Raw genomic sequence first — 13,075 nt, forward strand, 5'->3', positions numbered from 1 at the left:
CTGGACTTAGTATAAGCAATTTGTCCTTCAAAAAGAAAATCTTAAAGGTCACCACAAAATCCATGAACTGTATTACTGAATGGCACCTCCTCAAAATCCATGAACTATTAATATATTGCTGAACAGAACCTTTATTATTCTGCTTCTACTTTCCAAGTTACTTATGGGACCAAAAAAGCACTCAAATACTCTTACTCTGGATCATCTCTAAAAAAATAACCAACCCATCATTCAAGAGACTATTGTCATTTCATATTGCAGCTTACTGTAATTTCAGTTAATTTATAAATAACTTTAAAACCTTATGAGTGAAATGCACCATACTACACCTGTGTAAAACTGATCATGTTTTAATTATGGGGTAAAAATGACTAATATAATGAGCTTGAATTAGAAAAATTAACATTCTAAATAAATCGCTAAGGAATTTCAAATCGGGGACCAAGAAAATTTTTCTCTACATACAATATGATCATTAACAGACTAGTAAATCTTATTTGGAATGATAAGGCAAAAATAGTAAAACCACACTTTTCCTATAAAAAGTTACACATTATCTTCTGTAGAGACAGCTATTGTACATGAAGAAACAAAGATGTGATCACTCTATTGCACACCCATGAATATTAGGGAATCTGGTCCTAGAATGATCTAGTCATCTTCTTCCTCTCCATCATCTTCAGCATCTCGTTTCCTCTTCTCCCCGCGAAGACTTTCTTCTTCCTCTTCTTCTTCTTCTTCCCCTTCTTCAACATAGTCATCATCATCTTCTTCATCCTGAATTTCTTCTTTCATTAAATATGAGAGGCCCACTTCCTCTTCGCCCTCTCCCAATTCTGAGCCTGCTTCATCTTCATCCTCATCTTCTTCCTCCTCTTCCTCCTCATATCCTTCAGGTGGACCAGCTTCATCTTCCTCTTCATCTTCATCATCGTCATCTCCATCCTCATCATCCTCCTCTTCAGAGTCTGGCGCTTCATTATCCTCCTGATCAAATCCATCTAAGTATGTGATTTGCTGCAGCAGTTCAAAAATACTTTCTCTATAATATTCCAGGTTTGTGATCTCACAGTTAAACAAGTCAAGACTTTTCAAATTTTTAAGATTTTGCAGAGCTTCTACTGTACTGAGATCCTTGATTTTGTTTCCACTCAGATTGAGGTAGGTAATATTTGGACATTTCTCTGCCAGGACTTCCAAGCCTCCAGAAATTATATTGTCACTAACCTCCAATTTTCGAAGTTTATTTAAGCTTGGAAGCTGGGCAAGTGAACTTAGTTCCACGTTAGCCATACTCAGAAACTCTAGTTCTTTAAAAGTATCATTCAGGCCTTCAATTTCCCCATTGACACACAGGCAATTATCAAGAACCAATTCTGTCACCTCCTCCGGAGCTCTGTTCCTTAACTCCAGGTTAATCCTCTTCTTCATCTCCATGTCCTCCTCCTGCTCTTCTGCTACTACTCTCCTCCCTTTCTTTTTCCTGCCTTTCCCACTACCCCCTACCCTAAAATTTGAAGAGATTCGTAAATGAATGAAAAGAAACGCAAATATAAACGCCCAGTACCACCATATAGGTGTGGGGGAGAAAGAAGAGAATAGCAAATGGAGTCCAAGGAGTTGGGACTCTAACTCAGCTGCCCCCACCTCCTTGTCCACACACTAGCGCGCACACACATACACACACACACACACACACACACACATACAAACACCCGCAGTTCCTTCCCCTTCAATGGCTGCTCAGAGACTGTCTATGAGCTTTTTTGAGTGAACTGCCCAGTGGCAACCTGGTGAACTACTTCTCCAAGGAGCTGGACATGGTGGAATCAGTGAGTCTTAGGTCATCAAAACGTTCATAGGCTCCTTTCCCTCACACAGAGTGATAATAGACCCTCCTTTGTATGGGAGGTAACCCAGAAAGTAAGCAAAGCCCTACACCTAGAATGGAAATTGCATGCATCCTGGAATTGATGCAGGAAACCTATCTAAAGTGAGATAAGGTGTTGCTGCTTTCCCTCTTCCAGGTAAGTGTAGCCCCTAGAAGCAAGATTAAGTTAATCTTCTAAGAAACAGTTTATGGGAGACCCTTCCTAGCACCATGAAGTAAGTATGACAATATAATCATGAGTAAAGAAAGCAGAGTAAAGCAATATGTCAAATGACTGGTTCAGATACTAACCATTATGCATGAGTTTGCCTCTTTTAGGTCCTTCCCCTGGTTGGAGGCACCCCTCCACCCCCTTAAATTAGAAGACCAGGTGACCTGAACAACAACTGGTAAAGAAGTGGAATGAACCCTATGAAATATCTCTAACAACTCATACCTTATTGAAATTGTCAGGAGTAAAACCTTAGGTTCATCATATCAGAGTAAAGAGGTGTCCCATGGAAGAAGAGGACCCAAGCCCCCAGTGGATAGACCAGCCTTTAGGTAATCTAAAGTATCTGTTTAAGAAGAAGGATAAATGAAAGTGTTTATATTTTCACTAACCTTTCTTTGGTTACTTGTTCTGTCTGTAGGATACAAAGATAACTCCTTAGTAAAGATTTCTTGGACTATCACCTCTTTTGCTGATCTGTCTTGCTGCTGGGTTTGTCATCCTAAACCTTGTTCTATGCAAGTATTCCTGTACATGATTTCTGAATTTTCAGAAGCCAGTCTGTTAGGTCACCTATGGGGGCAAATACTAGCCCCATGCTCAGAAGTCCCATGTTTCTTTCTTGCCCAGCTCTGTATCAGACATTATGTACAAGGTGACAGTAAGGACCCGTAGTCCTACTAGTGTCTTAGGTATCAAGTGGGGTAAAATTTCTCTTATCAGGTAACCTCCATTCCACCTTGTCAATCCTTATGGTTGTAGTTTTTTGGAGGGGTAAGGGGGAAGAATGCTGACATTATGATTGTGGTTGTTGCTTATGCCCTTTTCACCTGGTAATCTGTTACATTATTTATTTTTGTAAATCTGCCAAAACTTTGCAATGGTATATATAATTATAAACCTTCCATCTAAAAACATTGCCCCAACTCAGCAGGAAGTAGATCGATGACTATATTGCCCTTCCTTCCATAGATATGGAAGGGTAAAATTGACAGTGGGGAATATGTAACAGAGGCAACAGCCTGAAAAAGGGTAAAATGTTTTAGGAGTTGTCTTTTTAAAGCCTCTTCACCCTTATGCGGAATTAAAATCTGTATTCCTGCCTGAGGCCAATAATCTGAGGGCCAGGGAAGTGTTCTTTGTTTTTTTGTACCACAAGAGATGGTTCAGTGGAATTGTCTGGGCAGAGGTCACACGATTGTCTTCGCCAGAGATGGGGTTTCCCAAGACCATCAATTATAGTTAAACAGCAATAGCCTGAAGCTGAAAACTCTCTTTTAAAAGCTCTGTATTTCTTCTTATAGATAAGACAATGGTACTTTAAGGGGAGAGTCTACCATTCTCCTCATTTGCCAGAAAATTAATAAACTTCTCTTTCTTTCTGCTCAAACCACTTGTCCTAGTTCTTCTGATGTGGCCTCAGGGACAAGTGATGAACTTTTGGTAGCAAAACAAAAACAAATCTGTGGTTATCACTTAAAAAAAAAGAGAAACAATCTAAATGCTTCAGTCATAAAATAATGGCTAAGTGGTATTTCCTAAGTAAGCTATATACGAATGCAGCTATTAAATGCTATATTCGTGAATTGTGTACAGTAACATAAGAGTTACCTAAATTCTTAAGTGAAAAAATACAGGAATTATTTCTATCACATGATCTAACTATGTAGTGTAAACAAATTAAAATATGACTTTAAGTTATGCCAAAATGTTAACAGTGCCTATCTTTGTGTGGTGATATATATCCTTTTTTCTAAATTTTCTAAGTTAACTAGTTTTTACTTTTATAATAAAAAAGTCCACCTGAATTTAAACATTATTGAAAATAAATTGATTTGCTATTTTGGTTCCCTAGGAAACAGAAATGCCAACAGATGGGTTTTTTTCTCTATAATATGGTAGCATTCCTATTGTCACTATTCGTGGTTCAAGGGCTTTATAGCTTTTGTCCTAATTACAAATCTAATTGATATCCTAAACTACTCCCTGGCACAAAAATAAATAACATTATCTTACAGTAAGCCTTCCATATAGCCTAGATGATTTGAGAGTGTTGGTAAAGATCATAAAGGTGTCAGACATTTCATACAAACTTTTGTTTCAGAAAGCATAATCACTGAAATTTAGTCTATAGTTTAAGCATTTAAAAAAATAGTGTTCATTTCAGTTTTACAATCAAGTGTAGACAGGGCTGATAAAAAGTAGAAGCTCTTGTATGCTGATGGTTCAGTGTAAATTTCATATGACCACATTGGAGAATAATTTGGCATTGACTATTAAAACAGAAAATGATCATATCCTATGATCCATATAAAACTACCATTAATTTTCTATTGCTGCTTAACAAATTATCACAAACTTAGTGGCTTAAAAGAACATATATGTATCATCTTGCTATTTCTCTGTGTGAAGAGTCTGAAGCATAGCTTAACTGGCTCTTTTGCTTGGGGTTTCACAAAGCTGAAACCAAGGTATGGGTCAGACTGCATTTTTTTTTTCTGGAGATAGAAGTTCTCTTTCAAGCTCATGTGGTTGTTGGCAGAATTCAGTTTCTTGTGGTTACAAAATTGAAATCCTCCTTTTCTTGTCTATTGTCAGCTGTGGACTTATCTTAGCTCCTAGAGGCCATCTATGATTTCTGACACCTGGCTCTCTCACAGGTCTTCTTACAACATGACAGCTTACTTTTTCAAGAACAGAAGTAAAATCTCTACAGTCTAAGACCAAGTTTATATAATGTAATGTAATCACAGGAGTGATAATCACATCACCTTTATCATATTCTATTGGCTAGAAGCAAGTTACAAGTTCTGCCCAGATCCAAGGGGAGAATATTATACAAAAGGGTTACCTAGAGTGTGTTGACACAACTAGGAATTTCTCTGATAGTCATATGTTATAGGAAAAAATCATATGTGTGCAAGCACATATTTATATGGATGTTAACTACAGAAATATCTATAAAAAATTTAGAAACTATCAAATGTTTTTCAATAGGGAAATGGATAAATAATTTTTATGTAGTCATAAAGTAGAATACTTACTGCATTTAATAATGATGACCCATATATCATATGAATCAACATTGGTACACTATAAATACCTAAAAGCAAAGAGGTAATAATATCAGTTTCCTGACATTTTTAGTTAAACGTGCACCTTAAAGATGTGAACAAACTATCATTGTTCTGGACATCCACTCTTCACCCTAAAGTGGGTTTCATGAGAACCACTTGAAAAAATTCATGCTATCTCTGGAGTTTGAGAGCTGAAAGGGATCAGTATTTGAGTCTTATCTGTGGAAGACTGAGGGGAACAAACGTGAACAAAGAGGCCCCAGTCTGGTGGCAAAAGTATACTATGATTATGTTGGAAACAAACTAACCTTTCACTGAAAACATGATAAAGTTGTGAATTTTCCTGTGCACAGTGTGATTCCAACAGAAAGGGGCTGTTCTTTGGTAATATGAAAATGGATCCCACACAATACTGCCTAGAAAACACCAAGATCCCATCAGAAAGGAATACCATCAGAAGCTCAGGGGCTTTGAAGGGCCTCAAAAATGACAGCTGAAGGGGGCATGGTCCATAGCCAGACATTCCCAGTGAAGGATCATGAAAGAACATGCTTATGCACTCTGTGAGAGAAGGAATTGTCATTTTTTTTTAACTGCTATGTTGAAGATCCTGATGTCAGATGGCAACTATGCCAGTCACCAAGTCCTGTTCTGTCCCATAATACTTCTTCCTCGCTCCTCTCCATTCCTGCAGGTTCTGGAAGGATTGTTTAGTTAGTAGAAAAACAGATGGAGAAAGAAAAGAGTGAAGAAGCCAGTTTTACCTCTTTTCTAAACTGTGAGCTTCTTCTCCTGAGGCAGGCCAGAACTAAGGAAAGGGAGATGTTGATCAAAGGGTACAAAATTTCAGTTAGATGGCAAGCATAAGAGGGAAAAGTTTTAAACTAATTAATGATCTGAGTTTTGATATTATGCTTCATGTAGCTCTCAGTGACAGAAATCAAACTGTTTTCATATGTGAAAGGAACCCTAGAAGCTGTGAGATCTTCCTAAGATTTCTTAAGGGATGGGAAAGAATAATTCCTTTAAGTAGGTTTTAAAGGTTCAGTAGGAAAAAGAATAAAGCTGCTTTCTGCTTCTGACCTATTGAATCAAATTCATTCGATAAGCTTAAAGTGCTACTAATAGTGCTGGATCTTGCCATCCAGTTTTTGCCTGACTGGAGACTCACATGGTCTGCAACATAAGCCCTGCCAGTCTTCACAGGATGCATCATGAGCATGAAGCACCCTTTCCAGTCTACTGCCTTTGCTCCTGTCCATCTGGTACAAAAGGGTACTTTCCAAGTACTTTTCCAAGGGTCCTCAGGACAATTCTAAGATCAATGGGGACACATAGACATGTGGCAATGTGATAAGATGGAGCCCTGAGCCCTGGATATTAAATTGCCCACAATCAAGACCCTTAAGCTGGAACAGTGGAACGCATATGCTATGAATACAACAGCTGAGGCTGATTTTGTGTTCTACAAGCAGCTATCTTCATTCCTACATCCAACTAGCCAGTTTTTCAGTCACTGACAGGGACACCAAGGAGTTTTTAGAGGAAGGTCCATTTGTTTAGCTGGCTCCAATCTTCTAGATAAGGAGCACATACCAATCACTTACTAATTTGTTACAAACAAGTTATATGTTAGATTCTGTGGAATGCAGAAGTCTATTTTATTAAATCTGCCATTCAGTTATTCAAAGATATCTATTATCTCCTTGCTTTGTCTCAGTGACTCCTCTAGGCATGGGTATATATCAGTGAATAAAACAAACAAAGTTGCTGTCCTCATAGAATCCATGTTATTGTAGATGGAGGTGAAGAATAGATAACGGAAAACTAATAAGTATATAAATTATACAATGTGAAACAGTGAAACATTATGATGAAACAACAACGGAAAAATAAGGTCATGGGATATATGTGATAGGAATGTGTGTTTTGGGGGAATAGTAAGCAGTTTGGCCCCCTCCAGGACCAACAATGGCTTCAAGCAATGTTAGCAGTGGGGACTGTAGGGAACTTGGTAGAGGAAGTACCTTCTTGGCAGCAGTGGTGGGATACTTCCAGAGCCTAGAAGGAAAGAGAGATAACAGCGTCCTTGTCTCTAGGAAACATCCCCTTCTCCCTTTTAACACCTTTATAACACCTCTGCAAACAATTCTTTGCATTAAATCCCTCTCTGCCTAAAATACTTAGAGTAGTTTATGTTTCTGGACCGGATACTTGATTAGTAATACTCTGCAAAGGCAAAAATCCTTCTAGCCTTCAGAAAGAGGTGTAATGATGGTTCTCTTTATGTAAATCTGCCACCTGTGTAGGGTGGCCTTGTTTTTTATCTCTAAAGAAACACAGTTTTAATGAAAAGGTCCTTATATTTGGTAATAGGCAGTACTGTGTAGTTGTTAAGGGCATGTACTCCTGAATCAAACTGCCTGGATTCAAATCCTAGCTCTACCCGGGTCTGTGTTACCTCAGGCAGGTTGCTTAATCCTCTTTGCCAAATTATTCATCTTCAAAATGGGGATACTCATGATTGTACATCATGGGAGTTTGTGAGGATACTTTTGATTATACATATAAAATTCTTAGAATTACCTCTGGCACATAGCACATATGAAAGGTGGCTGAGAAAAAGAATTTGCTTTCTCTTTCAATAGCAATTCAAAATTTTTCCATGTTCATGGATTAGAAGATGTAATATTGTTAAGATGGCAATACTACTTAAAGCGATTTACAGATTTATCACAGTCATTATCAACATCTCAGTTCATTATTTTTAAAAAATTGACAAAGTAGCTCTAAAACTCACATGGAAATAAAAGGGATCTACATACTAAAGAATGAAGTTGATCCCTATGTCACATCATATAAAAAAATTAACTCCAAATGGATGATAGACCTAAATTTAAGAGCTACAACTATAAAACTCTTAGAAGAAAACAAAAAGGTAAATGTTCATTACCTTGAGTTAGGCAATGCTTTCATAGTTATGACACCTAAAGCCCAATAAACAAAAGACAAATAGTTCAATTGAACATCAAAACTAAAATATGTTGTGCTGCATAGGACATTGTCAAGTAAATAAAAAGACAACCTACAGAATGGGAGAAAGCTTTACAAATCATATATCTCATAAGGGATAAGCAAACAGAATGTATAAAGAACTGTTGTAAATCAACAATAAAATGACAAATAACCCACTTAAAATGGGCCAAAAACTTGAGTGGATATTGTTCTGAAAAATGTACAAATGGACAGTGAGCACATGAAAAAATGCTCAGCATCATTAGTCAACAAGGAATGCAAATGAAAATCACAATGAGATAATCACATTCTACTTACTAGAATGGCTATATTAGAAAAGAAAGACAATAATAAGTATAGGCAAGGATGTGGAGGAATCAAAACCCTCATATATTGCTAGTGGCAATGTAAAATAGTAAAGCCATTTTGGAAAGTATTTTGGCAATTTCTTAAAATTCTAAACTTAGAGTTACTTCTAGGATTTAAACTTTGCCTAGGAGGAAGAATCAATAACCCTCTTGGGTTGCGTCTTTCAGCATGTTCTTCACAATGCATTTCTTAAATTAAGCAGTATATGTGGTGGCTTTTCTCTGGGCAGGGAGATTCAAGGGAAATACAAACATATTTGTACAAAAAACTTACACATGAAAGTTTATAATGGCTTTAGTTATAATTGTTTCTAATTAGAAACAATTCAAATGTCCATCAACTGATGAATGGATAAACCAACTATAGTATGAACATACAATGGAATGTTATTCTTCAATAATAACTTGTTTTTAATAAATACTCACTGTTCCTAGCCCTTTTCTAGGCTCCCCTGAAGTCTCCAGAAGCCCTTGCATGTGGGGACCATGGCTTAGAAAAGAAAAATCTTGCCCTGTCAGAATCATCTGGGATCCTTGGCAGTATCATATTCCTGTGAACAACCTTCAGAAAATCTGAATGGGTCTGTGATAGGGCCCAGGAATAGGATTTTAATAGGCTCTATGGGGTTGAGGACCCCTCCAATTCTGCCATGCAGATTCTGTTAAAAAATGCAGTAGACTTGCTTTTATCATGAGTAAAGTACTTCCTAATTATGCCTAAACAGCACCAAGGATGGAGGGTTTTCTCATTTGAATCAAGGGAACAGAGTGATTTTTAGGTATGCCTACAGTTTACATCTATATTTTGCTATACTACTTATAAAGCCATTTTAGATATACCCTTTGCACAGATGAGAAACATAATGCAAGTGTTATCCAGCAAGTCAGGAACCTAAGAAGGATTTTAACTCATCATTTGGCTCCCTATTCAGGGATGAGCCACCAAACTCATTGCTTAATTTAAGTGATGCATTAAGAAGAACTTGATGAAAGGGACAACCCAGGAGGGCTTTTGATTCTTCCTCCCAGGCAAAATGTAAGTCCTGAAAAGAGCATCTGTCTGCCTGGATGATGTCCTCACAGTCAAGATCTCTGCTAGCAGCCTCACCATCTGAGAAGGCTGAATTCCAGTGCAGACTCATGGATTCCTTGGGCCTTTTTGAAATAAAACCTAGCTTCTGTGGAAAAGGGAACTATTATTATGGGTTATCTTCCTTTTAGTATTGAAAAGGTCACCTCTGAAAGCATCAAATAGTCATTTTTATAACAGTAAAAATGGAAAAGGCTAAAAATCTCACCACACAAACACCTAGAAAAGGAAAGTAAATCATGGCACTATAGACATAATCATAAATACATTCTTTGCATTTATTTGCACCTTTTTCTGAGGATATAGTCTTAGGTGATTTTTTTCAGGCAAAGCTTAGGAAATTAATTTACATTTCAATATTTTTTTGCCAATAAATAACATCAAAATATTTATATTAATTTACATTCCCACTAAGGTGGGGGAGAGGTTTTACTTCTCTTACATTTGTAGCATCATTTATAGTTAATAATACAGCTAACATCACACACAATGGTGAGAGACTGAAAGCTTTCCCCATTAGATATGAGCAAGAAAAAAGTGCCTGCTTTCACAAATCCTGCTCAAAATTGTAGTGAATTCTAGCCAGAACAATTATATAAGAAAAAGAAATAAAAAGCACCCAAATTGAAAGGGAATAAGTGAAATTACACACAGATAACATGATCCTATATATAGAAAATTGCAAAGAATCTACAAAAAGTCTATTATAGCTAATGAATAAATTCATTAAATTTTCAAGGTATAATATCAATACACACAAATAAGTAGTATTTCTATACACCAGTAATGAACAATTACTAAAACTTCCTAAGAAAACAATTCAATTTACAATAATATCAAAAAGAATAAAATCCCTAGGAAAAAGTTTAACCAAGCAGATATAAGACTTGTACACTGAAAACTAGAAAATATTGCTAAATGAAATTAAAGAAGACCTAAATAAATGGAAAGACATCCCAGATTGATGCATTAGAAACTTATATTGTTAAGATAGAAATACTACCAAACAATCTACATATTCAATGCAATCTCTATAAAAATTCCAACCATCTTTTTTGCAGAAATGGAAGAACAAATCTTCAAGTTCATATGATATTGTCAGGAGTCTCAAATAGCAAAAATAGTCTTGAAAATTATAAAGTCACAGGACTCATACTTCCCAATTTCAAAACTTAACACAAAGCTACCGTAATCATAACAGTGTGGTACAGGTATAAGGATAGACATATAGACCAATGGAATAAAACAAATTATAGAAATAAATTCATAAATTTATGGGCAATTGATTTTCAATAAGGTTAGTAAAACTAGTCAATGAGGAAAGAGTATTCACTTTAACAAATGGTGCTGGAACTACTGGATATCCATATGCAAAATAATGAAGTTGGATCCTTACCTCATATCAAATATAAAAATAATTAAAAATGGATCAATAACCGAAATATAAGCGCAAAAACTATAAAACTCTTCTAAAAAACATATAAATAAATCTTTGCAACCTTGGCTGTGGCAATGGATTCTTAGATATGATACCATAAGTACAAGCAACAAAATAAAATTGTAGTTGAGAGATTGAAGGCTCACTAAATAGGGCAAAATGACTGTGAATTGATACTGACATTATTGTTTAAAGGTTTCAATTAAAAATTAACTTACACTTGAGCAAAATCATCACTGAAATCAATATTATTGTTAAGACGATTTTTATAAAACCCCTTGATACATGCCTCCAAAACAGGGACTGCTGATCCGGTATCTACCTTGTCAGGAACCTAGGAACTCTGAGTGTGTACCTGATTTAGGTTCCCTCAGATACTTCATCACAGTCCTCCAGGATGTAGAAATATCATCTCCATTCTCTACAAGTCAGAGCTGTAAAGGCCCTTTTCTAAGATCCTACAGTAGGAAACCTGGGATTGGTACCAAGGCTATCATCCCAAATTCACATGTTTGTGTCTCCACCCCTTAGTCCCTTAGCTATCAGTTATAAGTCTAAGAGATGGAGAAGAGATGATGCCCCATTGTTCTACGGTATGGTATCCCCAGAATACTAATTTTCAGTTCTAGAGATCTAAGTCCATGTTCCTTTCCTCCCACTAACAAGCTTTGTTTTCATCATGTATAAAGATTATGGAGATAGCCTTTGTCGTCAGGTTATTTTATCCATTCACACTTTATGTTCTGAGATATGATACTCACACCCTTTTATGGGTTCAGTTTTGTCCCCTCAAAAATATATGTTGGAGTCCTAATCCCTAATATCTTAGAACACAACCTTTTTTTTTAGCGTCTGGCATCTGGTGAGTGTTTTTTTTTTAATTTTTTTAATTATTTTTTTTTAATTTCAGCATATTATGGGGGTACAGATTTTAAGGTTTCAATAAATGCCCATTTCCCCCCTCCCCCCACAAGTCTGAGTCTCCAGCATGACCATCCCCCAGATGGTGCACATCTCACTCATTATATATGTATATACCCGCCCCCCTCCCCCCTCCCACCTGCCCAATACTGTATTACTGTAGTACCTATGTGACCACTTAGGTGCTGTTCAGTTAATACCAATTTGCTGGTGAGTATTTGTGGTGCTTGTTTTTCCATTCTTGGGAAACTTCACTTAATAGTATGGGTTCCAGCTCTAACCAGGAAAATATAAGATGTGCTATATCACCATTGTTTCTTGGAGCTGAATAGTACTCCATGGTATACATATACCACATTTTATTAATCCATTCTTGGATTGATGGGCACTTGGGCTGTTTCCACAGCCTTGCAATTATGAATTGTGTTGCTATAAACATTCGAGTGCAGGTGTCTTTTTTGTAGAGTGTCACTGGATCTTTTGGGTAGATGCCCAGCAATGGGATTGCTGGATCAAATGGTGGATTCACTTGTATCGCTTTAAGGTATCTCCATATTGCTTTCCACAGAGGTTGAACTAGTTTGCAGTCCCACCAGCAGTGTAGGAGTGTTCTTCTCTCTCCGCATCCACGCCAGCGTTTATTGTTCGGAGACTTTTTGATAAAGGCCATTCTCACTGGAGTTAAGTGATATCTCATTGTGGTTTTGATTTGCATTTCCCTGATGATTAGAGATGTTGAGCATTTTTTCATATGTTTGTTGGCCATTCTTCTGTCGTCTTTAGAAAAGTTTCTGTTCAAGTCCTTTGCCCACTTTTTAATAGGGTTATTTGATTTTTTCTTCCTGATTTTCGTGAGTTCTAAGTATATTCTAGTTATCAGTCCCTTATCGGATGCATAGGATGCAAAAATTTTCTCCCATTCTGTAGGTTGTCTGTTTACTTTCATGACTATTTCTTTGGCTGTGCAGAAGCTTTGTAGTTTGATCATGTCCTGTTTATTTATTTTTGTTGCTGCTGTGATTGCCTTTGAGGACTTCTTCATAAACTCTTTGCCTAGGCCGATG

General features: G+C 36.7%; 1 pseudogene; it reads right to left on the minus strand.

Moving 5' to 3' along the window:
- Positions 1-242: 242 nt before the first annotated feature.
- LOC105868186 (acidic leucine-rich nuclear phosphoprotein 32 family member E pseudogene) lies at positions 243-1,725 on the minus strand (annotated as a pseudogene).
- Positions 1,726-13,075: the final 11,350 nt, after the last annotated feature.

This window comes from Microcebus murinus, chromosome X, assembly GCF_040939455.1.
Source record: "Microcebus murinus isolate Inina chromosome X, M.murinus_Inina_mat1.0, whole genome shotgun sequence".
In the NCBI taxonomy this organism is placed as follows: Eukaryota; Metazoa; Chordata; class Mammalia; order Primates; family Cheirogaleidae; genus Microcebus; species Microcebus murinus.